General features: G+C 41.2%; 1 non-coding gene across 1 annotated transcript; it reads left to right on the top strand.

The window, feature by feature from the left end:
• Window positions 1-3,440: 3,440 nt before the first annotated feature.
• TRNAH-GUG (transfer RNA histidin (anticodon GUG)) lies at window positions 3,441-3,512 on the top strand. Its single transcript has one exon. It is a non-coding gene; the product is annotated as a tRNA-His (tRNA).
• The last annotated feature ends 16,087 nt before the right edge of the window (window positions 3,513-19,599 follow it).

Genomic DNA, 19,599 nt, shown 5'->3' with positions numbered 1-19,599 from the left:
CTCTAGTTGTGGTGAGCGGGGGCTACTCTTCCTTGCGGTGAGCAGGTGGCTTCTCTTGTTGCAGAGCACGGGCTCTAGAGTACGTGGGCTTCAGTAGATGCAGCATGTGGGCTCAGTAGTTGTGGCTCGTGGGCTCTAGGGCGCAGGCTCAGTAGTTGTGGCGCACGGGCTTAGTTGCTCCGTGGCATGTGGGATCTTCCCGGACCAGGGCTCCAACCCGTGTCCCCTGCATTGGCAGGTGGATTCTTAACCACTGCATCACCAGGGAAGCCCTCCCCTTACCTTACTGATGAGGAAATAGAGATCCAGCGAGGTCTAGTGACTAGCCCAAGGTCACACAGGTAGAAGGACTGCAGAAAGGACTTGAGACAAAGCAGGCTTTCTCTCTTTCTCTCTCTCTCGCTCTGGTTCTCCACCAAGTGGTGCCATGCCTTCCCTGGCTTTCTCTACTTCAGTCTAACTTGAAAAATAACTTTAAGCAATATAGATGTATATGTATTCCTTTCCATGACATCACCTCATATATTCTATCTGGTTATTCATCTGTTATTCACCTGTATCTGTCTCACTAAACAAAACTGCACAAAATAATGATACATGTCTCTCCTATTCTCTGTTGAATCCTTAAGATCCAGAAAAATGACTGGACTATAGTTGGTCCCCAACAAGTCTTTGTGAATGATATATTAGTGGGAGAGTGATAATAACATCAGTGTTGACATAGTAAAGTCAGAAAAAATAATCACCTGGTAAATTGCAAAGAAGTTGGAAATGCCATCAGAAACCATGCTTTGATTCCATCAATTTACCCCTTTGAAGTGGGTTGTACGTACTGGTGCTTGTAGAACAAATCTGAATGTATATCCCTAAGAAGACAGTGACGGTCAGGAGAAAAGCCCGGTAGTTGTTCAAAAGCCCATTCCTCTTTAATAGGCAGGAATATTTCAGAGTCCACCACAAGATGACTGACATCATCAACTAAACGGGAAGCCCATACAGATGCCAAAGAAAAGCCCTACCTGGTGAACCCAGAAGCTGGGAATCTCTCCCGTGTTCAGAGGTCCTGCTCCACAGTCATGTCTGCCTTCAGGCCTACAGCCTCCCAGACTTCTCCAAGCTGGCGTTTCCACTAGTGCCATGGCTGGAAGTCATGAACGCTGTTCACCTAAGATTTCCAACTCTGCCCTCCAGGCACATGGCCCAGTGCTCTTCTTGGTGCTTTAGTAGCAGGGCAGAGTCACGTGACCCATTCTGGCCAATGAGTTTTGAGAAGAGCTTTTAGCTGCTGGTTCCAGACACTCCAGAGTTCTCTTTCCATTTGTAAAGCAATGAAAAAATGTTCATGGAAGTGGTTGTTCCCTTAGCCTGGGTCCCTGAGTGAGGAGACGCAGAGCTGGGCCCTGCAGTGAACATGGAACACAAGCAAGGGAAAAACTTTCCTTGTTCGAAGCCACTGGGATTTGGGGGTTGTCACATAGCATAACCTAGCCTGACAGATGCAATGTGTGAGGTAATCTCAGGGGTGGTAATGACTGTGACATTTCATAATATTGCATCCTGTGAAGAGAAAGTTATTCCCTTTTCAAATCTCTTCCAGTTATTCAGATGAGTCGAAGAGAAGCCTTGATCAGAGGCTAATATGTTTTTTAACATCTCTCCTACTGTTGCCCACCTTCCTTTTTAACTGAGAGCAAAACTTGGGCTCAGAATATCTGGCTAGAATTTAATTCTATTGTTTTGTTTTCATAGTTTATTTCATAGTGATCTCTATTTAGGGAACATGATATGGTGTTTTTTCAATTTATGGAATGGTACAAAATAATATAACTGTCATTTCTACAGTGCTTACTATGTGACAGGTCTACTTTAAGTTTTTGGCATGTCATCACCTATTCAGCCGTCAGAAGAATTCTATGAAGTAGTTACCATTATTATCTCCACTTTACAGATGAGAAAACCGAGGCACAAAGGTTCAAGAAGCAGCCCAAGTTCCCCCACTTAGTGACAGAGCCAAAATTAGACTCTAGAAGTCTGGTTCCACAATTTGTACTCTGTGAGTTGATTTTTTTTTTTTTTTAAAGAGAGAGATTTCCCTTATTGTTCAATTGGTATGCGCCCAGAGCAAAAATTATGACAGTGGTACACAAATGATGGTGCTTCGGGAACCTCCCCTTTGCCAGCCAGGAGATTTGCTTTGCCTCCTTGCCACGGACTGACCTCTTAGCAAATTCCCCCACCTGCATTCCTGTTCAGGCCACTGGGCACTGCCTTGCTTCCTGCCCAGAATGTATAAGGCTCGCTCAGGAACTCAGGGCAATAGTTTTCTTTGTGACCATGGAAGAAAAATGGATTTGTGAGAGTTTGAAGGAAGATAGAGAAGGGGCCATAGATGATCAGAGGGGAGGGAGTGAGGGAGGGAGTGACCATTTGTGTCTGAAGCTTTTATCTGCAGAAATATCCTCCTTCCAGAAGCACTGGAGCTCTTGGCAGACACCCAACAGATGGATTCTGTTCTTGCCATCCCATACACAGTGCCAGCTAGCCCCAGCTGCTCCCAGGGCCTCTCCATTCAGAAGGCTTAAAGGAGACACCCGATTACAATCCAGTGATTAGAAAGAGGTTTTTCTGTGTGTTTCCTTTTAAGGTTTTCAAACCTTGGGAGATAGCTTGTCCAGACAACTTTAATTTTTTTTATAACAAGGACATTTCTTAAAAATGTCTCCTTGAAACTTATTTAGCATGGAGCACTCCAGTTTCTCTGTGTGGTGGGTTGCTAACGTTATCAGAAAGCTTTTTTTTTTTTTTTTTTTTGACATTACTGTGGCTTAACACAAATATTCCAGAAAGAAAAAAAACCTTTAGGGACCAATGGATTTGAAAGAAGGCCTTTCCTCAGTCAGGGTGTGCTCACCCTGGCTTCCTCTAATAGGGCAGAACAAGCCTCCCTGATTCTCTCCAGTCCTCAGTCCATTTTGTTCTTGCCATATTTTTTATGTCTCTGCTGCCTAAGCACATGGAAATAAGGCTAGCAGTGGAGAAACCACAAAAGAGGCTCAGATTCATGTGTCATTTAATGCAGCGTAATTGGTGGTGGCAGTTCGGGGTGGGAAATCTATATTCATTATTGGTTAAAAGTAGGAAGCTTGAGTGAACAGGCTGGGTTCTCTCAGCCTTGTTACTTTGATTATCGTTTCCTGACGGTGACTCCAGTGAATCTTACGTAATACAATTGCGCCCGTCAGCCAAGGAGACAATATTAGTTTCATGTTCAGACACTTTGTTATTGTTCCTTTAAATAACTGGGGATTACCGAAACACTGCTCCTCTTTGCCAGTATTAAGAAAATGTACATCTTTAGGCAATAGATGGCAGTGTTTCCACAGGTTTTAATATCACAGTGGCTCTTAAAAGAACCCTGGCGCTCAGCTCCCTTGTAGCTCGCCGTGATCGTATAGTGGTTAGTACTCTGCGTTGTGGCCGCAGCAACCTCGGTTCGAATCCGAGTCACGGCAGGAGGGGAGAAGACTTTTGGAAGAGAACAGCGCAGGTCCCAAGCTGTAGTCTATCCAACAACATTTTGCAACCAGGCATAGAATAATAAAAATCAATAAAACAGAAACTGCTGCAAATATTTGAAACTTTAGAGAGATGACATGCGCAGAGTGGCTTCATTAATGCCCGAATCCTGTTGCAAGCGTGTTGTATGTGGGTTATTTTATTTGCCTTGACGGATAATATGATAAAACTGGAGTGTAGTGGACATGTAATTATTATTAATTACAACTACTTAAGCTCTGCTTTGAGCAGACTCGTCAAGTCTGCTTGCTTTTGAGCCTTGCCAGGGCTGTACAGTAATAACAACCCTGAATTATTTGGAAAGATGTCAGCGGGAGATGTGGAAATCCTGTTTAACCAGGCATGAATTGTTGTTAGGAGGTTTTTTTCAGGATGACAGAGAGAAAATGAACTGTCCCTTATCAGTAATTGCAGGAAACATTTTGTTTCTATGATATGAACTGGCTGTAATTTAACTTTCCTGCCTCATTGGATAATGTAGGAAGCCAGTTGTTGCTCGAAACAAAATTCTATGAAGTGGGCATTTGGGTCTGATAAAGGGCATATTATAAGTAGACAATGGGGCTCAAGCAATAAATAATGTCCATATATGGTGGAACTTTTTAAATGACATTTTCCAAAAGACTGGGGTTTGTGTTATAAATGGCTAAATGCTGAACTAATGTGAGTAACACAGCTTTAATGGGCCTTTCTCCAGGACTTAAAAACATGAACAATACAGCCTGAAAATGTCAAATATAAGTATGTTATAATGAGGTTTACTGCTCTAAAATTATAGTCCGCCATGCTTTAAATGAAGGATCACTAGAAGGTGTTTTTAAGGCCTGTAGGCCCTATTTTATGGATGACTGAGCAAAAACTCATGTTTGTTATTTGTGTAACACTAAAAACAATTTCAAATAAAAATATATGCTGAGGGTAGGACCAGATTCTATTTAGTTCTTCCAGAGTCAGTGAATTCTTAGAAATAATATTCTAGAAAAATTGCAATGAATATCGCCCCTCTCTTCCAAAAAAAAAAAAAAAGAGCCATTTCTCTTTGATTAGGGGCTCAGAAAGATCGGCCTCAGACTGTCATGAAGTAAAAAATATATATATATATCTGTTTATTGTTTCTTCCACGACTCACTTCCAAAACCATTTTCCACTCTGAGGTCTCTTCTTCCTGTGGTTTATTCTCTAAACCTCCCCATCCCACCCCTCAGCCCCGTATTTCTCACAAATTCTGCCTTCCCATCTCCAAAGGGCCTCGCCTGGCCTCTGCCTCAAGTCTGCAAGACCTCCTCAGCTGGCTGGTACTAATAATGCTTCTAAGAAGACAGCTGAACTGCAATTGTTCTTTAATTTAAAACAGCTTAAAAAATAAGCCCAACCCAAGGCTTTTTGTATTCTGTTAGGAGACTGAAAATGCAATGAATTAATCATGTGAGGAAGGAGATTGTGTCAGCCAGAATCCAGTGGTTGCAAGTGACAGAAACACAACATGTACTGATTTAAAGAGAGGCATAGATCCAGACACAGGTACAAGGGGGCTTCAGAAACAATAGGAACCAGGTTATTAAAGATGATCAGGGCACACTCTCTCCATCTCATCCCACATTTCTTTCTGAATGTTGCTTTTATTCTCTCAAACTAACTTCTTTTTTTTTTTTTTTCCCTTCAATGTTACTTTTATTTCTTTCCTTTGTTTCTCCCAAAAGGACAACATTGTGATTTTCACACATTTTGATATAAGCTTCACCAGGCAAACTAAAACCGAATGCATTACAAAGGAAAGTAGGCAAAACAGTGGGCCACTTGAGATGGACATCTGCTAGGTTGGTATTACGTTTTACCTTTTTTTTTTTTTTTAAACATCTTTATTGGAGTATAATTGCTTTGCAATGGAGTGTTAGTTTCTGCTTTATAACAAAGTGAATCAGTTATACATATACATATGCCCCCATATCTCTTCCCTCTTGCGTCTCCCTCCCTCCCACCCTCTGTATCCCACCCCTCTAGGTGGTCACAAAGCACCGAGCTGATCGCCCTGTGCTATGCGGCTGTTTCCCACTAGCTGTCTATTTTACATTTGGTAGTGTGTATATGTCCATGCCACTCTCTCACTTCGTCCCAGCTTACCCTTCCCCCTCCCCGTGTCCTCAAGTCCATTCTCTACATCTGCATCTTTATTCCTGTCCTGCCCCTAGGTTCTTCAGAACCTTTTTTTTTAGATTCCATATATATGTGTTAGCGTGCGGTATTTGTTTTTCTCTTTCTGACTTACTTCACTCTGTGTGACAGTTTCTAGGTCCATCCACCTCACTACACATAACTCAATTTCATTTCTTTTTATGGCTGAGTAATATTCCACTGTATATATGTGCCACATCTTCTTTATCCATTCATCTGTTGATGGACACTTAGGTTGCTTCCATGTCCTGGCTATTGTAAATAGAGCTGCAATGAACATTGTGGTACATGACTCTTTGAATTATGGTTTTTGCAGGGTATATACGCAGTAGTGGGATTGCTGGGTCATATGGTAGTTCTATTTTTAGTTTTTTAAGGAACCTCCATACTGTTCTCCACAGTGGCTATATCAATTTACATTCCCACCAACAGTGCAAGAGTGTTCCCTTTTCTCCACACCCTCTCCATCATTTATTGTTTGTAGATTTTTTGATGATGGTCATTCTGAGTGGTGTGAGGTGATACCTCATTGTAGTTTTGATTTGCATTTCTCTAATGATTAGTGATGTTGAGCACCCTTTCATGTGTTTGTTGGCAATCTGTATATCTTCTCTGGAGAAATGTCTACTTAGGTCTTCTGCCCATTTTTGGATTGGGTTGTTTGTTTTTTTGATATTGAGCTGCATGAGCTGCTTGTAAATTCTGGAGATTAATCCTTTGTCAGTTGCTTCATTTGCAAGTATCTTCTCCCATTCTGAGGGTTGTCTTTTCATCTTGTTTATGGTTTCCTTTGCTGTGCAAAAAAAAGCTTTTAAGTTTCATTAGGTCCCATTTGTTTCTTTTTGTTTTTATTTCCATTTCTCTAGGAGGTGGGTCAAAAAGGATCTTGCTGTGATTTATGTCATAGAGTGGTCTGCCTGTTTTCCTCTAAGATTTTTATAGTGTCTGGCCTTACATTTTCAAACTAACTTCTACATGGCAGGAAACATGGCAGCCAGCAGCAATTCCTGATCTTTACACTTACAGCATTGCTGCCTGCAGGAAAGCCCCTTAGTTACTGTTCAAAAAATCCTGGGGAAAGATCTGATTGGCTTGGTTTGGGTCAGGTGTCCATTACTGGGCCAATCAGTTATGTCCACGGGGACAGAGTCATATAGCACAGAGAGTGCCCTTCCCTTGTCTTAAGGCCAGTCCCAAAGTGAGGGAATTGCCAGCCCTGGAACCACCTCACTATTTTCCCACTGCATTCCTAGACCCACCATTTGGTGGCTGTCTATTTCCACAAAGCCATGAGTTCAGTTCCCAAACGATTAACATCTCTACTACCTTGCGAAAAAAGAAAAGCAGTTGGGGGGAGGATAGTGGAGGGTGTCAGAATATGACAATTTCGTGGACTCAACTTGGAGCTTAGGGACATAGTCGGAGGAACTGCTTGAACAAGCGAGTGCGTCTCGTTCTCTCTCCTCTGTGTCCACCCAAAGGGTGCGGGTGCTTTCTTGCCCTTGGTGACTACTTTCCAAGCCTGGCCAGGAGAGACCACAAAGTCTTCTGACTCTGCAGGCAAAAATCTACTTGAACTTGGGCAAGTTACCTAAGCTCTCAGAGTCACATAAATAAAGAGGAGGGAGTTAATGTAAGAATTAAGAGGAATGTACAAACAAATAAACAAAAAACACTTAGTACTGAGGCTCGTAATACAAATGCAACACTGGCACCTAGTAGGGTTGCAACAAATAATATTTATTCTTATTCATTCAGGGCTACATGGTGCCCTCCTCCTCCACCCAGCCTCCATGGGTAGAACCTCTGGAGTGAGATTTCCATTAGGAAACAGGGTCCTCGCCATGGTTTCAGACATTTTAAAAAGTGATAGTGTAGACTCTAAACCAGGGGTAGCACAAGTCAGGGTCCACTAAGTGACCAGAACTTCACTCAAGTTTGCCATCCTGGTTCACCCCTCTTTACATGGTTACCATGACCGAGGGTCATAAAAATCAGGGGTTGTTTTCATCAACAGAGAGTTTGTTGACATTGGCTTTCCTATCTTGCCTTCTTGCTGATGTTGAAAGAAATTGAGTTTTAGTTCTAAAACCCATATCAAGTTGGTTTTCAGAAATGTTATAGCCTGAGTTATCAGAGGAAATTCTAATTTTTAATTATATTAACTTCGAGACAATATCTGCTTTTAGTTTTTTAAAAAGCATTTTACAGATATCTTAACAGACCCCATTGTTACTTCCATGCTCACATTGTCTGCATTTTTTACCAAAGCCAATACCTGCTGATGGAAAATCAGAGTGACTCTGATCTAATCTTTCAGAAAATGTCTCTCCAAAATGTCAACTATAAAGGATTTCAGGGCAAAGGTTAAGTCATTCACAAACTAGACTCCCTGACAACTTTTTAACATTATGGATGAAACATTAGAGTATAACAGAATCCTTGTTTTGATCGCATGGCTTTGGCAGCTATAGCTCTCACCAGTCAATGACATTGTTACCGCTTAGATTTGTTTATTCAAATTGTAAAATAATTTGCTTATTGAAAAGTCAGGAAACCTCCTTTGTCGTCTTTTCTTAGGCCTCAACTAAAATAGCAAGAGGAAGTCTTAATTCTCCGTATAACCTATTACTTTATGTCCCTCATGTTGGTGTAGCTGCAGTGGCCTACGGTGTTTGCTCAAGTAAAACATTTTACCTGTGTAACTGTAATGGAGGAACTAAATTAAAGACTCAGAACTACATATGCTTGCTTTATTACCATAAGCTTATGGCTTTAGCTGAATGCCTCTTTCTTGCTCTCTAAGAGAGCCTATAGTAGGCCAGACCTATTTTCTTAATCTCCACCATTAACCTGTTGAATTGAAGAGAGTTTATCTTCCACTATGTTCTATTCCATACTTTAGTGAGCTTTCATAAATAAAACAAATTAACGTTTATTATTAACATTTATTTTTCTGATCAAGTCATCAGTTGAACAGCCTCAAGTAAATCGGTAATCAAACGAGTACTTCATTATTTCAAAATCAACATCTATCTAGTCCCTAATTATAAAGAAGGTAAAGTTTGCTTTTGTGCAATCAAAATACACTAATGCATAGAAAATGGTTTCTTAGAACCACATCCGAATGGATGGAATTCACTTTCCGGGAGCGGTGTGGGGCAGAAAGGATGGCTGGAGGTGTGGCTGCCGTCCCCGCGGTGGAGGCAGGAGGTGGCCTAGCTCATTGGAGCGGCAGTGTCCCCAGGAGTGGCAGCTGGTGGTGACTTGCAGCAAGAGAGCACTCATCCACCGTCAGCTGCAGCAAATTCACCCACAGGATCCCAGCCCAGAGAGATGACGTGCGGGCTGTTTCTGCTCTCCATAGCTCAGCCAAGAGGAAGCGTGAGACACCTTTCTGGTGCCCCTGCCTGTTCTAAGGTGTTGTGACTTATCTCAATCACATCACCCTGAAAGGCTGAAGATCTGTGGCAAAGGCCTGGAAACGTGGGCCTTCCAGGGAACTGACTGGCGGAGGAAAATTCCCACAAAAGCTGAATCAGAGCGAAAGCTTTTCTAGGCAGTCTGCTGCTCTGACAGCTTGACTTTGCACCTGACCCCTTTGTGCTTCGGTTGATTAGCAAAACAGGGGGAATATGAGGGTTAGATAAGGTGATGCATATCTGGTGTGACTCCCGGGGATGACGACAGTGAAGCGAAGGATTCCATCCCTTCCCAGGAACACAATTTTTGTTCTCTGTTGCTTTTGTGGACTTACCAGCATTCAAAAGTCAACCCCCACAAAAACAAACCAAAGAACATGCCTTGGATGCAACCTCTGGTCGGCAGCAATTTTAACACTCTCGTGTCTTCACCTAAGCCCTGCCATCAGATTTCAGGTCACGTTGCCACCGGAAAGATGAACTTCTGTTTTCCAGCTTGTTTGATAATGAGCATAGAGCTAGGCAGGGAGGTCACGGTCAAGCCGACTCCAAGATAAACATGAGTTGCCACTAGATGGCGCTGCTTGTTGTTATTCATCAAAGACAAGGGGCTCTTTTTCTTTCTTTCTTTCTCTTTCTTTCTTTCTTTCTTTCTTTCTTTCTTTCTTTCTTTCTTTCTTTCTTTTCTTTCCTTTCTTTCTTTCTTTTCTTTCTTTTCTTTCCTTTCTTTCTTTCTTTCTTTCTTTTCCTTTCTTTTCCTTTCTTTTCCTTTCTTTCCTTTCTTTCTTTCTTCCCTCTCTCCACGGATTCCTGGCCCAGGGTGTCTGCAACTGGGATCCTAATCATACCAGAATTCTTCTGTTCTCTGAAGGGAGGTTCTATTTTCAGCATATTATCATCAAGATCTGAGGACCAAACAGATTCCGCCTACAACCTGGGGGAATTACCCCAACAGTGTTGCCTTTATCCAGAGGTGATTTTAAAAGAATATATTGTATTTGGACGTCAACGTTCAAAGGCTCCGAGGCAGAAAATTCCATTTCAAAAGAAAGTGTGATTAATGAAGCCACATAAATCCTGTAGATTTATGTCGAGGCTGGAGCAGTTTCAGAAATCACACAATACAAATCAAAGACGCGGGTTTTCCTACATCCTCCCTCACTTTCTCTTATTCTTATTTCCGCACCATCTCATCCTTTCCTCCCCTCTTTCCCTTTCGCAGTTTCGTGAATACTTGTATCCCAAACTCCAAAACAAGAGGGAACTTGATCAGAAATCCTAAATACAGCTGGTTTCAAGCTCCAACCATCACCATTTCTCCTCGTTCTTCCCCCAAGAGATGCAAAGACAAGGTTGAGGCTATAGCAATTAACTCACACACCTCACAGACTGCTTATAAAAGCTGAGTCAATTCTGGAACTCCGTGTAGTAAGATTCCCAGCTTTAGTGAGGGGTCTCACTTAAAGAAAGCCAAATGTAAAAAATAATGTAGATCTTTACTAAAGGTTTTCTAGAAGAGGTGGTATAGGAATTCTAGAGACTGCCTCACGTAGAAATTTATTCAAAAATCTCCTGTAGACCTAACTCTGTCTCCTTCAAACTCCCCACTTATATCAGCCTCTAATTGTGCCCCTGACTTTCCTCCAGGTTCTTGAACCATCCACTCTTCTATACTCTACTCCTACGTCCTGTTCACACTCCCTGCTCCTTTCATAAACTCTGTGCTCCCTGACATGCTGGGAGTCCCCTCAGGGCCCTGCAAGTGGTGTCCTCAGGCCAGTCTGACTACATTTGCTTCCACAAATGAGCCCATTATCCAGAGTTTCAACGTAGAGTACAGTACCATGTAATCGAGTGAGTGTCCTGGAGTGGGCTGGTGGTGAAGCACACGAGCTGTGGAACCAGATTCGTATGTTGAAATTCCAATTCTACTCTTTACTTGTGAGGTGACCTTTGACAAGTTACTAAGCTTCTTTGTGCCTCCGCTTATCCATATATAAAATGTGGGTGATACTAGTATCTCCCTCAAAGGGTTGTTGTGAGGAGCGAATGAACAAGTATAGGTAAAGCACTTAGAAGACTGTCTGGTTCAGAAAAAGTACAGTGTTCACTGTAACTATTATTATTGTCATAATTGCTAAATTATTACTATTAATATATGCCAGATATAATGATAGGTAAACAGATGGTAAGAGTATACAAAATAGACAATATCTTTGTCTTCATGGAGCTTTCGGGCTAATGGAAGAAACAGATAAGTCAACTGGCTCTTGCAATGCAGCAAGATAAGATTATGAAAAGGAAAGCCACAGGTATGATACCAGTACATATAGATCTTTAGTCCCTAGTTGGGAGTCTAGAGAAAGCTTCCCTTTGGCACTGAGACCCAGAAGGGGTCAAGGATTCATCTTTACAGAGAAAGCTACCAATACACTCATCTCTTCCGGTTTTTGTGGGAAGAGCACAAGCAGAAAAGAGGGAACCTTGTTCCCATCTTTCTTGGGTTTCAGCCCAGCTCCAATGCAGTGAGTCTTGAAGGGAGCCCAGCGCCATTTAGCATCTTGGGAGTTCTGCATCTTTTGGAGCTCTAGGAGGCTCCCAGGACAGGGCACATATAAAAGCAGTCAGAGCAAAAAGATAAAAATGGACTTATTTCTGATTGTCCTCCTGGGCACTCCCTGAAATACCCAGGCATCTCTTCAGCTAGAGAAGTGGTGAGGGCAAGGGTGGACAGTCTATGACATCTGCTAGGCTTGTTGAAGCCGCCGGGAAATAGAAAGGTCTATGCGCATTGGAAAGTAAGTTTTTCTTTTTCCTCCTTTTAAGGAATCATAAGCTATCTAGTTTAATCATTTAGCAAACATATACTAAATGCCCATACTGTAAAACATGGAGATGCAATAATGAAGACAAAGCAAGCTCTGAATGAGCTTGCAATCTAAAGGAGAAAATAGGCATAAATTTGATTACAATCTATCAGAACGTGTCACCATAAAGCCTCGTGGGAACACAGAAGAGGTACAGAAGCCCTATAAACAAGACATGCAGCCTGTATCTGACTTACAGAGATTACAGTGGTAGAAGTGGGGAGGGTACAAGATGAAGGCAGGGACAGGAAAGTCATTTAGAGATTAGCAAGGTTATCATACTATGAACAGAAGACTCTCTTTTTCCTTTAAGCCCAAAATTGTCATATAAATTTAAGATTCTTCCTGATTCTTCCTCCCAGACAAGACCACTCCTCCATTCTCCCAGCCAGTGTCACCGTCATTTCCAAAGCATTCCCAGGGAAGAAAGACAAAGGGAAAAGAAAGTAAGCCGTTGAAAACAGATGAAAGAGATAAAGAAAAGAAGAAAGGATGTTGTGTCTATACAGAAACATGGCTGCTACCAAACTCTCCAAGGAAGCTCATTTTTCTTCCTGTAATCATAAAGGATACCCAGGTTTATCCATTCTGTATATAATAGTTTGCATCTGCTGACCCCAAACTCCCAATCCACCCCTCTCCCACACCCCACCTCCTGCAACCACAAGTCTGTTCTCTATGTCTGTGAGTCTGTTTCTGTTTTATAGATAGGTTCATTTATGTTGTATTTAGATTCCACATGTAAGTGATCACATGGTATTTGTCTTTCTCTGTCTATCTTACTTCACTTAGTATGATAATCTCTAAGTCCATTCATGTTGCTGCAAATGGCATTATTTTGTTCTTTTTTATGGCTCAGTAGTATTCCATTGTGTATACGTACCACATCTTCTTTATCCATTTATCTGTCAGTGGACATTTAGGTTGTTTCCATGTCTTGGCTATTGTGAATAGTGCTGCTGTGAACATAGGGGCTACTGTATAGCACAGGGAACTATATTCAATATACTGTGGTAAACCATAATGGAAAAGAATATTAAAAATGTATATATATGTATAACTGAATCACTTTGCTGTACAGCAGAAATTAACACAACATTGTAAATCAATTATACTTCAATTAAAAGAAAGGAATACCCAGGTGAGATTCCCCCCTGTAGAGAAACAACTGAGATGCAGAGGCTGAGCATATTTCTTTCATTCTTTCACTCATTCATTCATTTCAACTAACACTTATTGAATATCTGTTCTATTAAGGTGTTATTCTATGTGTTGGGGGAAAATGAATGAAATAAGGCCTCTGCAGTGAAGTAGCTCATGGTGCAATAAGACAGACAGCCAAGCAAACCAATATTACAGTTCCACACAATAAGCTTTTGACACACTATGGCAATCCTGCAGTTTGACGTAAAACTGGGGATTAGGTGGCCTGAGATAAGCTTTTGTGAATATACGCACAAAAAAAGGATGTAGCAATATCTGAAATTTCAATCACACTAAAATCCAGATGTGCAAAGAAAATGTACTCTCTTTATATTGCTTATTATCAAGCTGGCCTTTCTTATAAGCCCCACCCTAGGGGTAGAAAGGCAGGAAATAACTAACTGCCCAATTCAGTTTAAATTTCAGTCCAATCCCCAGATGTAAATATTCCCTATAACTAATGCTCAGTCTCTCTGAATAGTGGTTTAGTCTTCATTATTTCTGCCCCTTTCCCCCAAATTCTCTACACGGTGGCCTCAGGTGCATGGTTGGGGCAGGTAGCAGGGCTCATGTGATCTTTTGGGGGTACAGGGAGGGGGTCATAGACCACACAGCATCCCTGTTTTGCCCTCTGTTCCTGCTGGGACACGTGCTGAAGGCAATGGTGGCGAACCTTGTGTTCTGGCTCCTTTCACCTTGGTCAGGTTCTCGTGGCCCTTCCTGGCTGACTCAGCCACAACCTGGCTCTCTCGGATGCTAAGGATCCCTTTAAACCTCTGCCACATGACCTATCTGGCCCCATGGAAGACTCACTGAGTCTCAATTCATCTGAGTACTACGGGAATTGGTGGGTCATCTATGTCATTCAAAAACCTAGAGCAGAGCAGTAAAACTCATTTCAGATACTCTGCCTGTCCACACCACAGACTAAACCCCATGTCTCCTAGGTAGGGATCGGGGACTTGAGCCCTCCTTATTTACCCAGTCTTCTCCCTCATCTCTAGTCCAAAGGCTCATGAGGGGAAATTGGAACAGACCTGATCAGTTCACCCTTCATCCTCTCTCTCTAATTATACCCCAAATGCTGGCAGCCCTGGAAGTGTGGACTTCCCTTCTCCACCTCTTCTTCCTACCTAGATGTCCCTTAGGTAAAATTCTACCCAGGCCATCAAACCTAACCCCAGATATGTCAACTTGGAGGTAAAGGAATTTTAAAAAATCCTTTCCCTCTCTATAACGCCTCTCTCTCCTGCCCACTATCTCACTCAAGATGCCAAGAACCTATCCTCAGAGATCGGCCTCTGAGTCAATAAGCCCCTTGGCTCAAGTCTCTGAGCGATGCAGTGAAGCAATGATTTAAGAAGGAAATTAAATTCATGTCTCTAATATCTACCAAGAGCATATCAGTTGTAAGCTAATAGAATTGTATTTCTCTGTCTTCTAATTGGGTAGTCCAAGGAATGTCATTCTGCAGGTCACCTCTGGGTAAACTGTGACAAGTGTTTCAAGCTCAAATAAATTTAGGGGATGCTGAGATAAACAAGGTTAAATAGGTTTATTTAATGGGAAACCATCAGAGCCCTTAATATACTAACGTGTTCTGGGAACACGTAGTTTCCCAAAGTTATTTGACCATGGAGCACTGTTTTTCACATCTTCTGGAAACAGTGTCCTGCAGAATATAGGGATGAAAGACGCTGACATTCTTTGTCCCCAGAATCAGTGAATACCTCTATCCCTCCATCCCATCTTCATTAAGTCAGCAAAGTGTTAAGGCAATTGTGTCTCTATTTCTTGTTTCCTAACTGGGCCCCCTCTCTACTCTCTCAAGCCCTGTGCTTATTTTTAATGAAAACAGCTGTGACATCAGTGTTAGAAGCATGAAATACCTGGAATTAGACAGTTGGAGGCGCTAGAAATTATAAGCGTTTATACCAAAATAAACAAACAAGCATAACCCCATTTATTCCAAAATGAGAGGTAAAAGGACTCAATTCCCAGGAACTCTCTGGTGGAGAAGCAGGCCTGCCTGAGTTGCCCTTGTGAAGAATGGGAAATGGATGACGGCTCATGGTTAAGGAATTCAAAATAAAGATCTTATGACTTTCAGTATAAAAATATATATGGTGTAAGATTACTGTACCATTCCCCACAATCAGAAAGAATATTCCCTGCACGGCCTCAACAGCGAAAACAGAATCTGAGTAGACAGAAAATTGGGATCAACGGGAAAGTTCCGGCAAAAGTGCTTTGCAGAGAACATAATGATCTTAAAATAGGCTCCCTAAAAGGAGCATTACGTAGGAAAAATAACCAAATCTCAAGGGATATAGATGAGTTTCTTGGGGGGGACAATGATGGATGAGAGGAGACGGCAAGAGAAAACCATAGACCGCTGGGATAATGGGCCCAGCGACCCTTTTACCTTCCTCAAACTTTTCTTCTGTCCTTGTGTAAACAGAGGAGAGGCCTGACTCGACATGCAAAGTGAAAAAGGGGGGAGAATTTGATATTTCATGTGCAGCCACATGTGGGCTGAAAGTATAACTCATAAAGAAAAAAATCCGTCTCATCATACACATCTCTGTGTAAGCAGGATTGATTTACACGAGTAGCTTCAGCATGAGAAAACATCGTGAGCACACAGGAAAACAGTAGGGAGTTCCAGGGCCCCAGAAGAATCAGATATTACTGGCCACTCTGTGCTTTCATGTAGAGGAGCAATAAAGCATCCTTAAGAATGAAGTTAGAACACTTTTTGCTCCTAACCCTATTGCCACTCCTGCCCTCTCAGTCTTCCTCAAAACAAAACATGATATATGCATTATTTTCTCTAAGTCAATCAATCAAAAGTAGTTATATTGGTAGCACCCTTTGAATTAATTTGTAAAATTGCTATTGTTCTTCGGGCATACTTGTTCCTCAGGAAAGAGTCGATAGAGATAGGAGTGGTAATTTGAGCTGTCATGAATCCCTATGGCTCTTAAATAAATAAAATAAAAGCCATCCATACCAAGACTACTGTTGTTGAGAATCCAGAACTGTGGAAACGCCGCTGCTGCTTCCAGACCAGGCTGGGAGACTCTGTGAGCATCATTGCTTAATGTGCCTACCAGCCTCCCCTCCCTTCAATTTTAGCAAATACTTTTTTGGTTTTAAGAACCTATTGGCCTATAAGCCTTACTGACTTTTAAATTTTAAAGTAGTTCAAGCTGGATGTTTATCAGGTGCAATTGAAAGGTGCACAATGAATACATGGACCTTAGCAGAATTAGGAAGGAGCTTTACTTTCTTTTTCTTACTCCCTAAGAATGTTTACAGGAGACTTTTTAGAATACATGCCAGACTGGAAATATGGTGGTGAGCAATCAGGTTCTATTGACAGTCAGGGAGATCATGGCCTATTGGGAAGAGCTAACACTCAATGATTGCTTGAAATTAATCAATTTCAAGTGTTTGGTGTTCTATAAGGAAAAGTAGCCAATAACTAGAGGCCTCATGTCTGGGTGGGGAGGAAGTGACAGTTTCCACAAGGAAGTGATGGTTAGTCTGACCTGAAGGTGGTTAGGGGTTAGTCCCATCTTCATGGGCCAAGGTCTCCTTTGCCGTCATAACCCTGCATAGCATGGTAGCTACCTAAATTTTAAAATGTCTCTTTTGATTTTTCAACTAACTGAACTGACACCAGCCAGTTTATCTGATAACATTAATGGGAATATGAGTTTTCCTATACTTTTCATACTTCCTGTAACATTATTAAGTTGAAAACACATAAGAGAAAATTTTGATCTGAATAAAATGAAGTGCTAAGTAGAAAAGTGGAATAAATAACCTTCAAGAAATAAAAATATTACTTCTAATTCTTCTGTGATTAACTGACTTTGGAGTCTTAAATATCTATAAAAATTCTGACATATCTATATATTTTTTTACTCAATCAAAAATCATGAAAATATACAAAAACTGGGTATGGTTCGGTGCAAAGAATATATACTATTGTTGGACGTCACCGCTAAAGGTATCTCAAAATGAATATGTGCTAGAACTGTACTCAATATTTTGTAATAACCTATAAGGGAAAGGAATCTAAAAAAGAATATATATATATATAATATATATGTAATCTGAATCACTTTGCTGTACACCTGAAACTAACACAACATTATAAATCAACTATACTTCAGTAAAAATTATTTTTTAAAAAATGAATCTGTGCTGCTATGCAAATTAGCACCTGCCCAATCCTAGTATGGCATCCTTTGCTTTGCTGAAATGTTTCCAGTTGTGATAAATCCACTGTCCACTGGTTTGTAGCAGGCAATTTACATTTGTCAACTCTCATATGTAGATATCTCATATCTCATATCATATCTACATATGTAGATATGCTAACTCATATTGATAGCCCATCTTCTTATCTTCCTCAGTGGAAGAGGTAATCTGATTTACCATTTTTATACTGTATACTATGTATTCCTCTTAGTATCCATTGCATTCCTTTTATATTTTTATTATATAGTATATGCTATGCATTCCTTTAGTATCTTAAATTCCAGCTAGGTTTTGAATGACCTGTTATGTTCATATACTTACATATTATCTCCTGAAGGAATGTCTATACTCTTGAGATCAGGGACCAGGGCTTTGATGCCTTTTCAACTTTTTTTCTATCATGCCCAAAGCATCTCATCCAATAATTAACATTGATATTAACTTAACAAATATTTCTTGACATGTGTAGGACACTGTTTCTAGGTCAAGAATTTGGAAAGTAAATGTTCTTTCCGTAGGTGTGACTACTACTTATCTCATTTAACATCTGGTTAGAACTGTCATCTATGAAGAAAAAGGAAGGGAAGGAGGGAGGGAAGAAGGAAGGAAGGAAGAGAGGGAGGGAGGGAGGGAGGGAAGGAGGAAAGAAAAAGCTTACTTCTCTATATTTATGTATACTACCATTATTTCATGTGGTATTAAATGCCGCTTTTACATAAGATCAAGAGTTTTAAAATTATGTGCTAGTTCTGCAACAAAACAGTTGCAGGCAGGATGTGAAAAAGAAATCAATGCAATTTACTTATAATTAATTTAAAATTAAGTTAAAAATGAAAAAAATTGGCTTACTCTCAGTGGTGCTGCTGTTGAACTGTCATTTAAAAGCTTATATAATTAGTGGAAGCATGTTAATTGAATTATGGCAATTAAGTCAGCCTTGAGACAAGAGGGTCCCTTCTGATTGGCGAGACTGTGGTAATTCTGTAACCCATTCTCACCTGTTAGAAAGTTTCAGGACCATGTCTCATCCTGCCCCTTAGTACTTTAGCTACCGGAATGTAGCCAAATCTTGATTTCTCTGGTGTTAATTATCTACTTTGTGGGTTTTTTGAGCCCTTGGATTCTTCTCCTCCTTTCCATAGGTTACTGGGTTGTTAGCATTGATGGTAGGCTGGAGCCATGAAGAGGCCATGCGATTTACATCTATTGGTTTTTTGTTTTTTAAACTACCAAGTATCCTCACCAGTAAAAGATAAAGTGTGTGTGGGAGGGAATGAAAATATTTGGGAAGTTGTTGTGGAGAAAGTGATTATCTTTCCAGCCCTCTCTTTAATAATGTCGCTGTTGATTAAAGCTTAGAGAAAATACTGAAGCAGGAGTTTGCATGGGTTTGGGGGCTGTTTGGGGACTCTAATTGTCCATGTTAACCCCTTTTTACAGATGTTGTAGAATGAGCTAGCCATGTCCCTAACCTGATATTAATAAACAAAGTAGCCTTGGGAAATTTCCTGCCTCTTTCCAGGACTAAATTTACTCTGTATAGTGAGATGACCACGGTTCCTTTCAACTCTAAAATTCTCCAATTTTTGGTCCATTCACAAGGACAGTGCCATGTTTTCTAGGACTCTGATATGGATTGTTCGCCTTCTATGTCCTGGGGTGATGAAGCTGTACAGGCAGAATGTCTGCCAGCCAAACAAACCGATGGGAAGTGTAGCTGATGCCACTAAGGACAGGCAAAGGGGAGCGTCAGAATTGTAGGTTCGTGCAGAAGAGGGAAAGCAAAAGAGAAGCCAACAGAGAAGGGAAGGGAGAACCATACTGACATGTCTGAAAACAGCAATCCTGGGAAAGTTCTGTGAGCAGGGCCAGCCCCATACTGTGCAGGACGTGGTACAAAATGAGAATGCAGGGCCCCTTTTTCCAAAATGAAGAATTGCAAAATGTCGACCCTGTCTGTGGGCCTGGCTGGGAGGGATTAATTCTGTTTTCCAGGGGTTGAAATCACAGGAACCTCCCTCTCTGGATCCCCTGAATCTGCAGGGCTCACTTCAAGTCTGCTTCTCATTCAGCGCTATGTTTCTTTC

Source organism: Eubalaena glacialis, chromosome 9, assembly GCF_028564815.1.
Source record: "Eubalaena glacialis isolate mEubGla1 chromosome 9, mEubGla1.1.hap2.+ XY, whole genome shotgun sequence".
NCBI lineage: Eukaryota > Metazoa > Chordata > Mammalia > Artiodactyla > Balaenidae > Eubalaena > Eubalaena glacialis.
This window is presented reverse-complemented; position numbering and strand designations above follow the sequence as displayed.